Source organism: Cheilinus undulatus, linkage group 11 (genome assembly GCF_018320785.1).
Source record: "Cheilinus undulatus linkage group 11, ASM1832078v1, whole genome shotgun sequence".
NCBI classification, from domain to species: Eukaryota; Metazoa; Chordata; class Actinopteri; order Labriformes; family Labridae; genus Cheilinus; species Cheilinus undulatus.
The window spans coordinates 36,749,901-36,763,012 of NC_054875.1; positions in this window are offsets into that span (position 1 = coordinate 36,749,901).

Consider the following 13,112-nt stretch of genomic DNA (forward strand, 5'->3'; position numbering starts at 1 on the left):
TTGCAAAACTGCGTTTTAGCAATTGAAAAAAACTGTAATAGTGCTTAAACCCGATTGGTTTGTCTACAATTAAGCAATTGTGTGTTTGTGCACCTGATGGCTGTGTTTAACCAATGACTCTTTGGTGTGGTAATTTGACAGTCAGTGCTTTGGAATTGCAAGGAAGTGACATCGTGATATACTTCTGTGTCAAATGTATACAAGTGTGTTTAGTGTTTTGCAAATCACTGTGTTTATTGTTTTGCAAAAAGTGTGAGGCTGATATTGTGCTCATAGTGGTGCAAATCTGAGCCAATGTTTGCTTCTTGAGTGTAGGGTTTTGATAATAAGGCTTGATATAATACTTTTAAATTAAGTGTTTATGCAGTCAAAAAAAAAACTGTATTAGCCTTTTCTTTTATGGATTTATTTTTTGATTAATATTACTTTATATAGCAACATTTATTTTTAATTTTATTTATAAGCACATTTCTCCGTATTTTTTAAAATTATTTTATTAAGTTGTCTTTATAATGCTACTTTTATTAGCCTTTTCTTTAATGGATTTATTTTTCGAATAATATTGATTTATATAGCCACATTGTTTTTAATTTTATTTATAAGCACATTTCTTTTTTTTTTTAATTATTTTATTAATTTGTATTTATATTTCTAATTTTATTAGCTTTTTCTTTTATGAATTCATTTTTTGATTAATATTGCTTTATATAGCAACATTATTTTTTATTTCATGTATTCGTCTTATTTCCACTTTCATTTGCTTATTCTTTTATAGATTTATTTTTGTAATTTGACACTCTCACTACTCCATAGTTGTCCTCCCTTTTTTCCACTTCTGTTAATGTGTTTTTGGTCATTATTTTTAGTCATTTTCTCCACATTTCCGTAATGTCGCTGTAAATAGTTGGCTAAACACAGGAAAAATGTGGCAAATTGGGCAAAAAAGTGGCAACCCAAGGTGGTTTAAGTGATAAGAACAAATGTGGCAAAAAATGAGCAAAACATGACCAACATGGGTTTAAGTGAAAAAATCTGTAACAAAAGTGGTCAAAAATGGCAACAAGGGGAAAAATTAGTTAGAAATAGCCAAAGTGTGGCAGAAATGGATTTAAGTGGGGAAAAAAATGGCAAAAAGTAACAAAACTGTGTTAAAAGTAGTAGAAAGGGAGCCAAAATTTGTTGAATATGGAAAAACTGTTACAGAAGTGGAAAAAAAATAGCACATATATAGCAAAAAATGGCTTTAACTGGAAAACAATTATGACGAAGATAAGCAGAATTAGTAAGCAGGTAGCAAATATGTGGAAAAAACAGTTTAACTGGAAAAGAAGTAGGCCAAATGAGTAAAAAAAAAAGGTTGCAAAAATCGAGTAAAAGTGGCAAAAATGGGTTAAGAGTGACAAAAACCATGTGGCAAAACTGGCCAAACAATGACAAAAATGGGTCGAAAGTGGCCAAACAATGGCAAAAATGGGTAGAACTGGCAAAAAGGTGACAAAAATGGGTTAAAGGTGACAAGAACAGGTGCACAGATGGCTTAGTGGTTTAAGGTGCTACCCATGTACGCAAGCGGCCAGGTTGGAATCCAGGCTTTGGCCCTTTGCTGCATGTCTCTCCCTGCTGTCTTTCCCTTTTCTGAATCTATCCACTGTCCAACAAACAACAACAAACAAGAAAACAGGTTACTAGTGGCAGGGAGAAGAGGCAGAAATGGGCCAAAGTTGGCAAAAAGAGGCAAAAATGAGTTAAAAGTAGCAATAGAAGGGGTAAAAATGGCAAATAGCATCAAATATGGGTTAAAAGTGACAAAAGATGGGGCAAAAATGGGTAGAAAATGTGATTAAATTTGTTAAAAGTAGCATAAATAAATACAATAATAGCTTGCCATATTTTTCGGCTCAAAATGAAGTAACTGTTAGCCAGGATGCTAGCACCAATGCTACTGATCCAACACACATGCACTGATATCATCTATAAATCATGGCTGGAGAGGGCCCACTCTCTGGGATTTTTCAGGGGCCCGGTCAGATGTGTGGGCTGGCCTGGTTACACTACTTTTCATGAAGTTGTAGTAATAACGTATGATTGTACAGATTCTCAAGGTACACCTGGACTTGCCTCCATTGGAGAACCACTGCTATAGTGGATAGGGAGTATGGAAATGAGTGTGTGGTTTTGGACACAACCATTGCGTTTACACTGTATTCAAATCTTATTATTTTCAGGAACTTAGGATCTCAGTTCAAAGGAATGCTGTGTTCTGTTTACCTCGGAACTCGGATGTTGGAACTGGGGAGTTCCGGAATGTCCAAGTTCAGAGTGAACTGGAAAGTCACTCATCCCCTCCTTAGGATGAAACCATGCAGCAAGCTCCATCTGCAAGAGAGAGGGATCTGCTGAAGGAGAAATCTCTTAAAAAACAGCGGAAGGAGCCCAACACACTTGCTGCTGATCTCGCTCTTGAGAACTAGACATCGTCAAGAAAAGACGCGAAAAAGATTCGGCAACATTCCAAAGACAACTTGACAGCCTTCAAAAAAGGCTTGAAAATGAGGTCCAGTCGAACACAGACAGGACTTTGGAAGCTCAGAGGGTTATTGAAGACCTCAAGGCCGAGCAGACAGCCATCCAGAAAAAGATGGCAGAAGACAACAATGCCATGCAGAGGAATTTTTCAGAGAGGGAGAAGGATCTGCTAAAGGAGGTGAAAGGGCTCAAAGATCTGCTCCACCTCCAAAAGCATACTGGGAAACAGGATGAGGAGCAAAATGAGGATTCTGAGAAGTTAGCTGCAGAGCTCCAGGGAGAACGAGAAAGGAACAAGTGTCTCCAACAGGAACAGGAGACGTTTGCTTCCGATCTCACACTGGAGCGACAGAAGACTCAGCATCTCCAGAAAGAACATGAGACGTTTGCAGCTGAGCTTCAGGAGGAGAGAGAGGAAAACAAGCGTCTCCAACAAGAACAGGAGACGTTTGCTTCCGATCTCGCACTGGAGTGACAGAAGACTCAGTGTCTCCTAAAAGAACAGGAGACGTTTGCTTCTGATCTCGCACTGGAGTGACAGAAGACTCAGTGTCTCCTAAAAGAACAGGAGACGTTTGCAGTTGAGCTTCAGGAGGAGAGAGAGGAAAACAAGCAGCTCCAACGAGAACGGGAGACGTTTGCTTCCAATCTCGCAATGGAGCGACAAAGGATCCTACGACCCCTGAAAGAAAAGGAGACGTTTGCAGCTGAGCTTCAGGAGGAGAGAGAGGAAAACAAGCGTCTCCAGAAAGAACGGGAGACGTTTGCTTCTGATCTCACACTGGAGCGACAGAAGATCCTGCAACTCCTAGAAGAACGGGAGACTTTTGTAGCTGATCTTGCTTTGGAGAGGGAGAAGAACCTGCTTTTCCATCAAGAACAAGAGACGTTTCAACGAACTCAGCTGGAAGTACAAGCAAGACATTGTGATTGTCCGACATCAGGTAGACATCCTTCAGAAGGAGCTTGAGAAGGTTGTTGAGACGAATGCGGACAGGGCGATGAGAGACCAAGGACTCATTGCAGACTTGATGGCTGAGTGTAGAAGGATGGCAGTGGAGTTTGACGTTCTGCAGGAGAAGTCATCAGAGAAGGAGAAGCAATTCTCAAAGGAAGTGGAGGATCTGAAGGATCACTTTACAGCTTCCTTTGGGAAGATGGCTGAGGATGTGCAGGTACTGAAGGCCAAATTCCTGCAGGACCAGATTCACTCAGATGAGACTGAAGAACCTCGAGCTCAGATCAGGCACCAGTCCTCGCTCAACCAAGTTACGGAGGAGCAGGAGCCTGAGCTGAGTGAGCAGGAGAATTCAGTCCCAGATTCTGGTGTGCAAGAGGTCCAGGAAGTGGCTGAGGTCCCTGTGGTTTCCAGCTGGTCTTTGAGGTTCAAAAGGTTTCGGCATTTCATTGGACTGAGGAAACCTGAGAGCTGGAAGAAGACCAGACCCTCTGAACCCTCCTTAACCACCGACTAATCCCCCCAGTACCTCCCCTCCTCCTCATGGGTTTTCCCTGGGTGCTCCGGTTTGTCCCACAAAAAAAAATAAAATAAAAAAATAAATTTAAAAAAAAATTGAAAAATACAGTTTTTGTTGTCTGAATCGTCAATATATAAAAAGAAATAAGTGAAAAACTCAGAATAAAGAGGCTCAGAGTTGCACATAAATGTTTATTTGTGTCATTTGAATTTGTACTGTCAATTTTTTGCATTGAAATAAAAATTAAACTGAATCAACTGAATCTAAGAAAAACTGAATTTAAACACTTTTTTAATGTAACAAACCTGCTGCAATAATTAATTTTTAAAAAGTCAAAATGAAAGTAAAATAACAACTACAGAGAAGTGTAAAACTATTATAACCTCGTTCAATGGTAGCCTGTCACAGATGATCATAAATAAGAATGAATAATAAATGTTAAATCACTGGATGAACTTTCTTGATGTAACAGTCAGATTTCCTGTTGACTGCCGGCAGACACTGATATACTAGGCTCCTTCAAAAATACATGGTACTGAAACGTATCACAACTTTGACATAATGATGTTTTGGACCTTTACTTGAGGAAATTTTCTCAAAGTGGACCTTACAGAAATTGAGTTGGTGACCCCTGCCCTCGGCTGTGCAAACCTGCGCTGAGATCCGTGCCATTTTTGTCTGGAAGTGAAATGTTTGTTGTGGTCAGTCGAAGGGATGGGACATCAATACTGCGGCTCAACCAGCTGAACTCACTAGCAGAGACTCAGGCTCAGAATACATAATATGTAAGCAGCACTTATGATGGGTGCATCTCAAGTCTCTAAAATGATCTGTCCTTTGTCCTCTGTCTTTGGAATTAGATTCTGACCAATCATGTTAAGGACTGTCCCAAGGCTCTTAAACAGAGATCGAGGACAGAGATCAGGCTTTACAGAAAGATGCGCCCCCTACTGGATATCACTGATTGGAGGCTGCAGCACAGCAGACTTCAGTGATGTATTCTAGTGCTTTCATGCATGTCTGTTACAAAATAGTCCCACAAGGAGCCTCAAATGTTTGTTTTTTAAGGGCCCTAAAACATTGCTTAAGCTACATGCATGAAAATTGGTAAACATTTGTATCATACTGAGATGAACACAAATCTAATATACTATCTTTAGAAAATATGTACAGGAAGTGATATCATAAAGGGCAAATTTTGACTGGGTTGTTTTTTCTGTTTGTTTTTTTGTTTTGTTTTTTTTAGCATTTTAGAGGTTGAACATTTTAATAAACTAGTCCAGGGGATTTCATCTGATGAACTCAAGATTTTTTTTTCAAATTCTAGACATATAGGGGATCTTAAGTTATCAAAAACTTGAGTTTTCCCCATAGGGCGGGGCCACAATCTGGCCCCAATGTTTGAATTATGCTTTTTTTTTTCTCTTACACTACTGTAAGCACTCAGCCCTGGCACACAATTCAACCTAAGCTTATTATTTTTGGGCTGCACATGGATCTTCATGAGACCTGCAAAAAAAGTCCTTGGGCCCATTTCACAATCCCAACAGGAAGTCCACTAGCTTCACCTAAGTTTCAGAACAAAATCCCTCTCATTGTGCTTAATGACTTTAACCTGTAATAACTTTTGGATATAGCATCTATAGCAAGACAAAAGTTTCACACTTGAACCCACCTACATGCAAACAACTCATCAAAGCGGCCCCTACTGGCAACAGGAAATGTCAAAAATGGGCCAATATTTAGTCCTCTTATTATGCTGTAACTATCAAGCTCACATTTTAAACTGAACTCCTCAATATCTGTCCACAACACAGGCAAGTTTCAGCGAAGGATGCTTAAGTGTAAATGGTGAGCATTTCAGTATCTCACCAATTTCACAGGATGTTGCTGTAAATCTCATATAAAACAACTGATTTGCTTCAAATCTCACATGTATGATCAAGCTGTGCCCCTCTACACATTCAAACATTAATTTCATGGTTTTTCTGTAACACCCCCTACTGTAACAAACCAGTAACACTCCTAACATAAAACATCCAGTCCTCTCTGAATCTGACATGCCAAAAAGCATCAGTGCTGGCCTGATCTCTTCCACATATTACCATATTGCTTTGTCATACTGCCACCTACTGTTGATAACCAGTGCTACCTCATATACAAAGTGCAATATGCTCATTATTTCTGATTTAATGACATTCTGGTAGAATCCACATGGTCTCTCCACTGTGTAGCATCACAATTAGTTGTTAACACCCCACTATTACTACAAACCCACGGTTACGACACACCCCAACATGCACCGGGGTGCGAGGGCCCTTCAGTGCTGCATGTAGCCCTAGTTTTAATTCCATTTTCTGATTCCAGATGTGTAACAACCATCAATGACTGAGTGGCTAGTTTGATTCACTGAGACCAAAAATATGAATCACCTGACCTACATGTAAAAGGACTTTGTAACCCAGTGAAGGTCAGTCCACTGGTCCTTCAGCCTGGGAACCAGGCAAATCTCTTAAGTCATGCTTTATTTGCTCTGTCAGATGCATCTGTCCCCCTTCGAGGTCAGACAGATTTCTATCCAACCTGATTAAGGTCAGGCCGATCACAACCTTTTATCCAATCAGGGTATATACAGCAATCCTTATGTTAAATTTAATACCTTTAAATACCTTTTTTACTATGTTGAGAATTTTTTTAAAAACCATCACGACACCGAGTTGCAAGTGTAATCAGCTACCTTTCTAACGCTTAGGCAGATTTTGACATATATATAACACTATGCACAACAGAATAGATTTAGTGACTCACTGATGTTGACCACATATTGCACATTAATTTCACTTCGCAAATTAAAAAAAAAATCAAATGACATAAAATGTGCAACAAAGAGATGGTTCCAGCACGCTGGCTGGCTGGCATTCACTGCATGAACTGTTGATGCATTACAAACTGGCATCTGCTATATGAACTGTTTCTGATATCACTTCACAAATTTCATCCACTAAATGAACTGGTGAACTATTGTGTGATTTCAACATAAACATGTGCTACAGGCCTAATATGAACTCATGAGCAGAAGAATCTTATGGCAAGTGTCATAACTGCATGGCCATTTCTTCAATAATTTTGTCCATTTTAACCAGTTCCTCTTTTTTCTCTATGTATCTCCTTCTGAGTGTATTATATTTAGTTATTAGCTGGGCCATTTTTGCCTTGTTGATACCATCAACAAGCTGTTTTCTGAAGAACGATGCTAATCCAAATCTTATGATGTAACCGGTTTTGCCATAGGTGAATGACTTCGCGATGTCAGAGTTGGGAAACATTTCTTTAAACAGCTCCGCAATTCCTTTGTTGGAGTTCAATGAGTGGTGTTTAACTGCAGTGTTTCGACACCACAGAGGTCAGACATAGTTGCTGGTAGTAATGGGTCATGAGCAAAAGCTGCGGCTCTGAGAGACGATGCTTTGTAGTGAATCAGAAGAGCCGGCTCCCAGTTTTTTTTTTTCTTTTGCTGCTTAGCTCTCATAGTTCTCAGCCCCAGCTCTGGTCAGAACTTTGTTTTGATTGGCCAGCATGGCGGCCATGCGGCCAATCACATGTGAGGATAAAGGATTATACCATCATATGAAAACAAAGATCTGATCCGTCCCAGAAACCTGATTTGTACTGCACACGTGCAAACATGCGTCTACATCCGCTCGGCGTTAATTCTAACCCTAACCAGTGGAATTTAAATGCTAAACCTAAGAATGGTTTTGTAACAGAGTAAATGCACAAAATTAGGCAATTATAAGGCTTCTCATAAAAACTCTGAATGCAAAAGGGTTTTCAACACACTAACCATTATTTTTTGCAAAGTTAAGGTAAAATATAGGGCTACAAAAGATCCCAAATAAAGAGCCGTTCGGGAGTCGAAAGAGCCGGCTCCTCTTTGGGAGCTGAGCCAAAAGAGCCGGCTCTCTGAAAAGAGCCGAACTTCCCATCACTAGTTGCTGAAGCTGTAACATTGGCTTGTACCGTGGCACTAGTTTGTGGTGGTGGTACAGCAGCACAGACCATTGAGAGTGGTAAAGTTAACTGCTCTCGCCGACCGCGCATTCCATTTTTATGTTTAGTGGATTGCATATGCAACCGAAGTGTGTTAGCTCCCATTCAGTTGACGATGTTTCTTTTACAAACCGAACAATAAGCCTGCTGGTTATTCCCTACTACAGGCCTGAGCCAGTCCTTAAACACTGGGTCTTCCACCCAGCTGTCAGAAAACTCTTGCCCTTGATGACGATGATGGTTGTCTGAACGTTGAAGATAAACCAGCCAGTTGGCTACCCAGTTGAGCATGCAATGTGTTTATGACCACTGAATATGACATCATCAAACATAGCCTACAAAGATGAGACTTCAGGATTGAGACGAGGATCTTTGATTATGTGCCCAGACATGCTAAAGCCCACATTTAAACAAACTAACGCCAACTTTAGATAGACACCTCGTAGCCTGAAAAAATACCTATTTAAAAAAAAAACAAAAAACTCTAAAACCTAGGGGTGTGACGAGATCTAGTGCCACGAGATCTCGTGAGATCAAAACCCCACGAGATTTCTCGTCGCAGAAAAATCAATCTCGCGAGATCAATATTGTGCGGACAAAAAGAGCAGCAGCTCTCCTTACGGAAAAAAATACCAAACTGAAAATTATAAAAGATCACAAAGATGCCACGGAGACTTAAAAACTGAGCTGATCCATGACCCATTAAGATCACCGCTCCAACCCCTGCCCCCTCCGCGTGCGCTACATGGAGCCAGCCACATTATCATAATGGTCCGAGTTGATGAGATTCTGCTGTTGGTAACCTGTGCAGTCTCCACGAGGAGATCACAGCATTTATTTAGCTCGTGTGTGCCTTTATTTGTGACTTTGTAACTTTGAAACAGTCGTTGCGTCCTCATGTCCTTCTCGTCTCACCGTCTGTCAGTCACACATCCATCAGCGGTTGGCTGTGTGTATCATCAATCAGAAGCTCATAGCGTGACTGCAGCGGTAAACTTAGCAAAACAAACTCTGTTTGAGCGCCGCAGAGTCCACTGTTAGCTCCAAAAAAACAAAGTTTTAGCCCCAGTTTAACGCGCCATGCTTGCTGTAGGACAGCAGACAGAGCAGAGACACACACACTTACTCACCAACACACACACATTAACACACACGCTCATCAGTGTGTGGTGTCCAACACTGTTAAAGCTCATATGAGAAAAAAGACCACAAAACGATAAAACAATCTATTTCTCTTAATAACATTAAACGTGTTATTGACAGAAATATTTCTTTTGATTGTTTTAAATATGGATGTCCTTAAAGAGGATGAGAAATAGTTTGATTTTACTAATGCAGCTCTTTAGATTTAGGCCTGTTGAAAATAGTGCTTAAAATACTTAAAAAAAAATCTGAAAGCTTTTATTATATATTATTAAATATTATATTAAAAATTGTTATTGTAATTGTAGTGACGAGAGCATAGTTTAGTAAATTAACGATTTTGTAGGCTGTTAAAATGAAAGGTTTGATTTGAAGGGCATGAAAATGTACAGTTTGAGTCAAAGTTAAACAAAACATATTCTTTGGAAGCATTGATAGCCTACTCAGTACTTCGTTCAAACATTTTGAATAGACCTGAATGCGTTGCAATTATGGCTTTCAGTTGTTTAAAGGACATATTTTCCACCCATGTATTTTTTTTTTTCCAAATTCAAAAAAGTGTAAAATCTCATCTCGTCTCATGTCTCGTGGGCCGAAATCTCGTCTCATCTCGTGAGATAAATGTCTTGTCACTCCCCTACTTAACCACATTTAACACTTTTAATGGCCTTAAATTTGACAATTTTGATTTATCACCTTTTAATACTTTTTAAAACCCCGCGGACACTCTGCCAATACATATAGCTACTGCTTATGCTGAAATATTCAAAACCATTATAGTGTCAGCTTAAAACAAATATATAGATCAGATCATTTATTAACATTGGAACACTGGATAAGTATAACCTGGGAACCTCTGGTAATTTGTAATTTTCACAGAGGACATGTTTTTAATCCTGTTGTGATAGTGTATGTAATTTCAATTAACTAGTACCAAGAATTTCCCTATCTACTTTTCTATATTTAATTTGTAAATGAAAAATTTCAGGGGGAACACCCTAGGTGTCCATACTCCACGTATGCAAATTTTCAAACCGAAAGATAGACGTATGCGGCAGTAATCTTGGAATAACCGTGTGAACTGATGAAAACGGTTCGTTGAAAATCTCGCAGAGATTCTACTGAGATGAGATTTCGATGGACCAAACTGATGAGGTCATCACAATAGGATCTCCTGACTGGTTCGTGGTTCGTCCATGCTGCCGGCAAAGCGGAACAGACCGCCCCCACAAGGCCTTTTAGTAGGGATGTAAGGATACACTCAACCCACGATTCGATTTGAATCCCGATAATGGGTCCACAATACGATTCGAATCCCAATTTTTTCTTTTTTTAACTCAAAAAGATTGGCATGTAATGATACACTTGACCCCTCTCAATTTGAATACATAGATCGAGTTCATATTTTGGAAAAACCAGATTAAAGTCAAAATACATATTATTCTTTATTTAAATTCTCAAGAAAATTTTTGACAAATCTATTTACTCTCATGTCCTTCTCACAAACCAAGTATCTAAAAAATTCTGAGGTTGTGTTCAAACTCATAAACCAAAATATATTTCACGTTTCTTCATGAATCACCTTGGAAAGTTTTGAAGGGAGGATGAGTTTGTAAAACAAAACTCGCCACTCACTTGTTATCATATGAGCCCTAACAGTCAGGTAACAATGGGTAGCGCTGCTAGTCCAGCCATGCTATCGGCATCTCTGAGTTTGGACCAACGTTCGTTTTGTTTCTGTGTAAAGTGCAGGTATAACAGAGTGGCGAAAGTGTGGGCGGGAGGGGATGCGGTATTTTGGCTCCAATGTGTTTACTAGCTGTCAAAATTCCTCGTTTTCATCTACAGAAAACGGCCTCATATCTTTGGCAATAAAAATACTAATGCACTTGGTTGTATCACTTGTTTGTGACAGGGTCTTACAAATCCACCTCAGACTTACCGCCTGCCACCGCTCTGACTTAAAACTACACAGGGGGCGTCCACCACCGCTAAAGCCTGATTTATGCTTTTGCGTTGCGTTCACGGCATAGCTATGTCATCGACGCAATGCAGAAGCATGAATCAGGCTTAAGTCTTCACCCACCGCTGCCATGACTGCAGTAAATTTACCTGACGTAGTCCGAGTGTGCGGGTTGAACTCAGGTCAGCGGGAGAGACCGTGACGTCAAAACAAGTGGCACTAAAAACAGACAGCACCCACTATTTAAGCAGAGTATCGAAGCACAAATCGGCTAAAAATCGATTTTAATCCCCCATTATTTATATCGATTTTTAGCCGATTTAGGATTTATCCTTACATCCCTACCTTTTAGCCATTAGCCACTTAGCAACAGAGTAATTAAAAACTTACCAAACAAATACGTCCTGCTCTATCCTTCGCTGCTGCTGCTTTTCTCACCCCCCTCTCTCCAAACTATCAGGATCAGACTCGGGGTCTAACACGTACGGCCGTATATTAAAATTCGCCATATTTTACTCAGTCAGACCGGTTCATTCAAAGTTTTCAACTACTAGCATAATAACATTAGCCACATTGGAGGGGCGGGCACAAAACAATGAGTCCTGCCGCCGGCCAGCCTCCGGAAAATCAGCCAATTGGAGGAAAGCAGGTCCGTGGAGTGGGGGAGTTAAAGAGACAGCAGCGAAAACGAAGCGTTTCAGACGGAGGTTAAAATATGGGTTTTTCAGGACACCAGTGTGAGAAACATTAGGAGTTTTTTTGAGCTGTAAACCATGTAAAGCTACTACGTGGGTGTCAGAGAGATGGTGTAAAGCCTTGAAAAAAAGGCAAAATCCCCCCACTTTAAGGCCCGAGGAAGGAAACAGGAAAACTGAGGTGAGACAGGACCGAACTCTATGAGAGAGCGAAGTGCAGCTGTGCATATGGTTACGGTCTTCATCTTAAAAAATAAATGACTAAATAGACAAAATAAATCCTTCTCCTTCAGTCTTAAAAGTCATGCAGTCTCTATCAGCCACTTTTTGGACAGCCTGTTTGCGGAGCTGAGGTGCGCTCTGCTTTGCGCTCTGTTGTGCATCTTTTTACAATGTTCCTCCCCACTCTAAAGAGGGTGCAATGTGCTTTATTTCACAAATGGCCCTGTGGTTAGGACGTGCTTCATGTACAAGGGTGGCCCAGGTTCAAGTCAGAGGCTCCTTTCCTGCATGTCTCCACCCCACTCTCTCATTCCTGTTTCTTATTCTGTCTGGAGTCCTCATCTATCAACAAACAGCCCAAAAAGATATCTTTAAAAATACTGCATGCATTTATTCCTCTCAAATTTTCTGAATTTAATAAATCTTCCTAGAACCGGATGGGAAGCTGTGGGGGGGCCTAATGTGGCCCCTGGGCTGTCAGTTGATGATCACTGCTCTAAGGGCCCCCATGTGACCCAAGGCCACTCATAAGAAGAGCTAGAATGCAAAACTTTCTTGGGCCCACCATCATGGATAGACCAGTAGAGGTTAGAAAAGAACTGGTCCATCCCAAATTACGCACTGACTATCTTTTAGTTCAAACCTAAATTCATATTACTTAATAAGGCACCAAAACAAAGATTTTATTTATTGTTGCAAGTTTCAAACTGTAAAGCCTGTAGCACAGGGATAGTTGTTATATTTTAATTCTCCCTCATGTCTTTTGTCATCTGTATTTTTTTTTTATTTTGACTTACCTTTTGTCTCTTTGTTTCAGGTCTGTTTCCTGCCCTTCCCCCGTGTGTGAGTTTCCCATCTCTGTGATTGCCCTATGTGTTTCACCTGTGTCTCTTTGTTTTCCCCTCCCTAGTGTATTTAAACTCCCCAGTCCCTTCCTCATTTGCCAGTTCGTCTTTAACCCAGTGTTAAGGGGTACAGCCTTTTTCCCTTTGTGTTCGCCAGTAGTTTCTGACCTGTTTTGTTATATTTAGACCT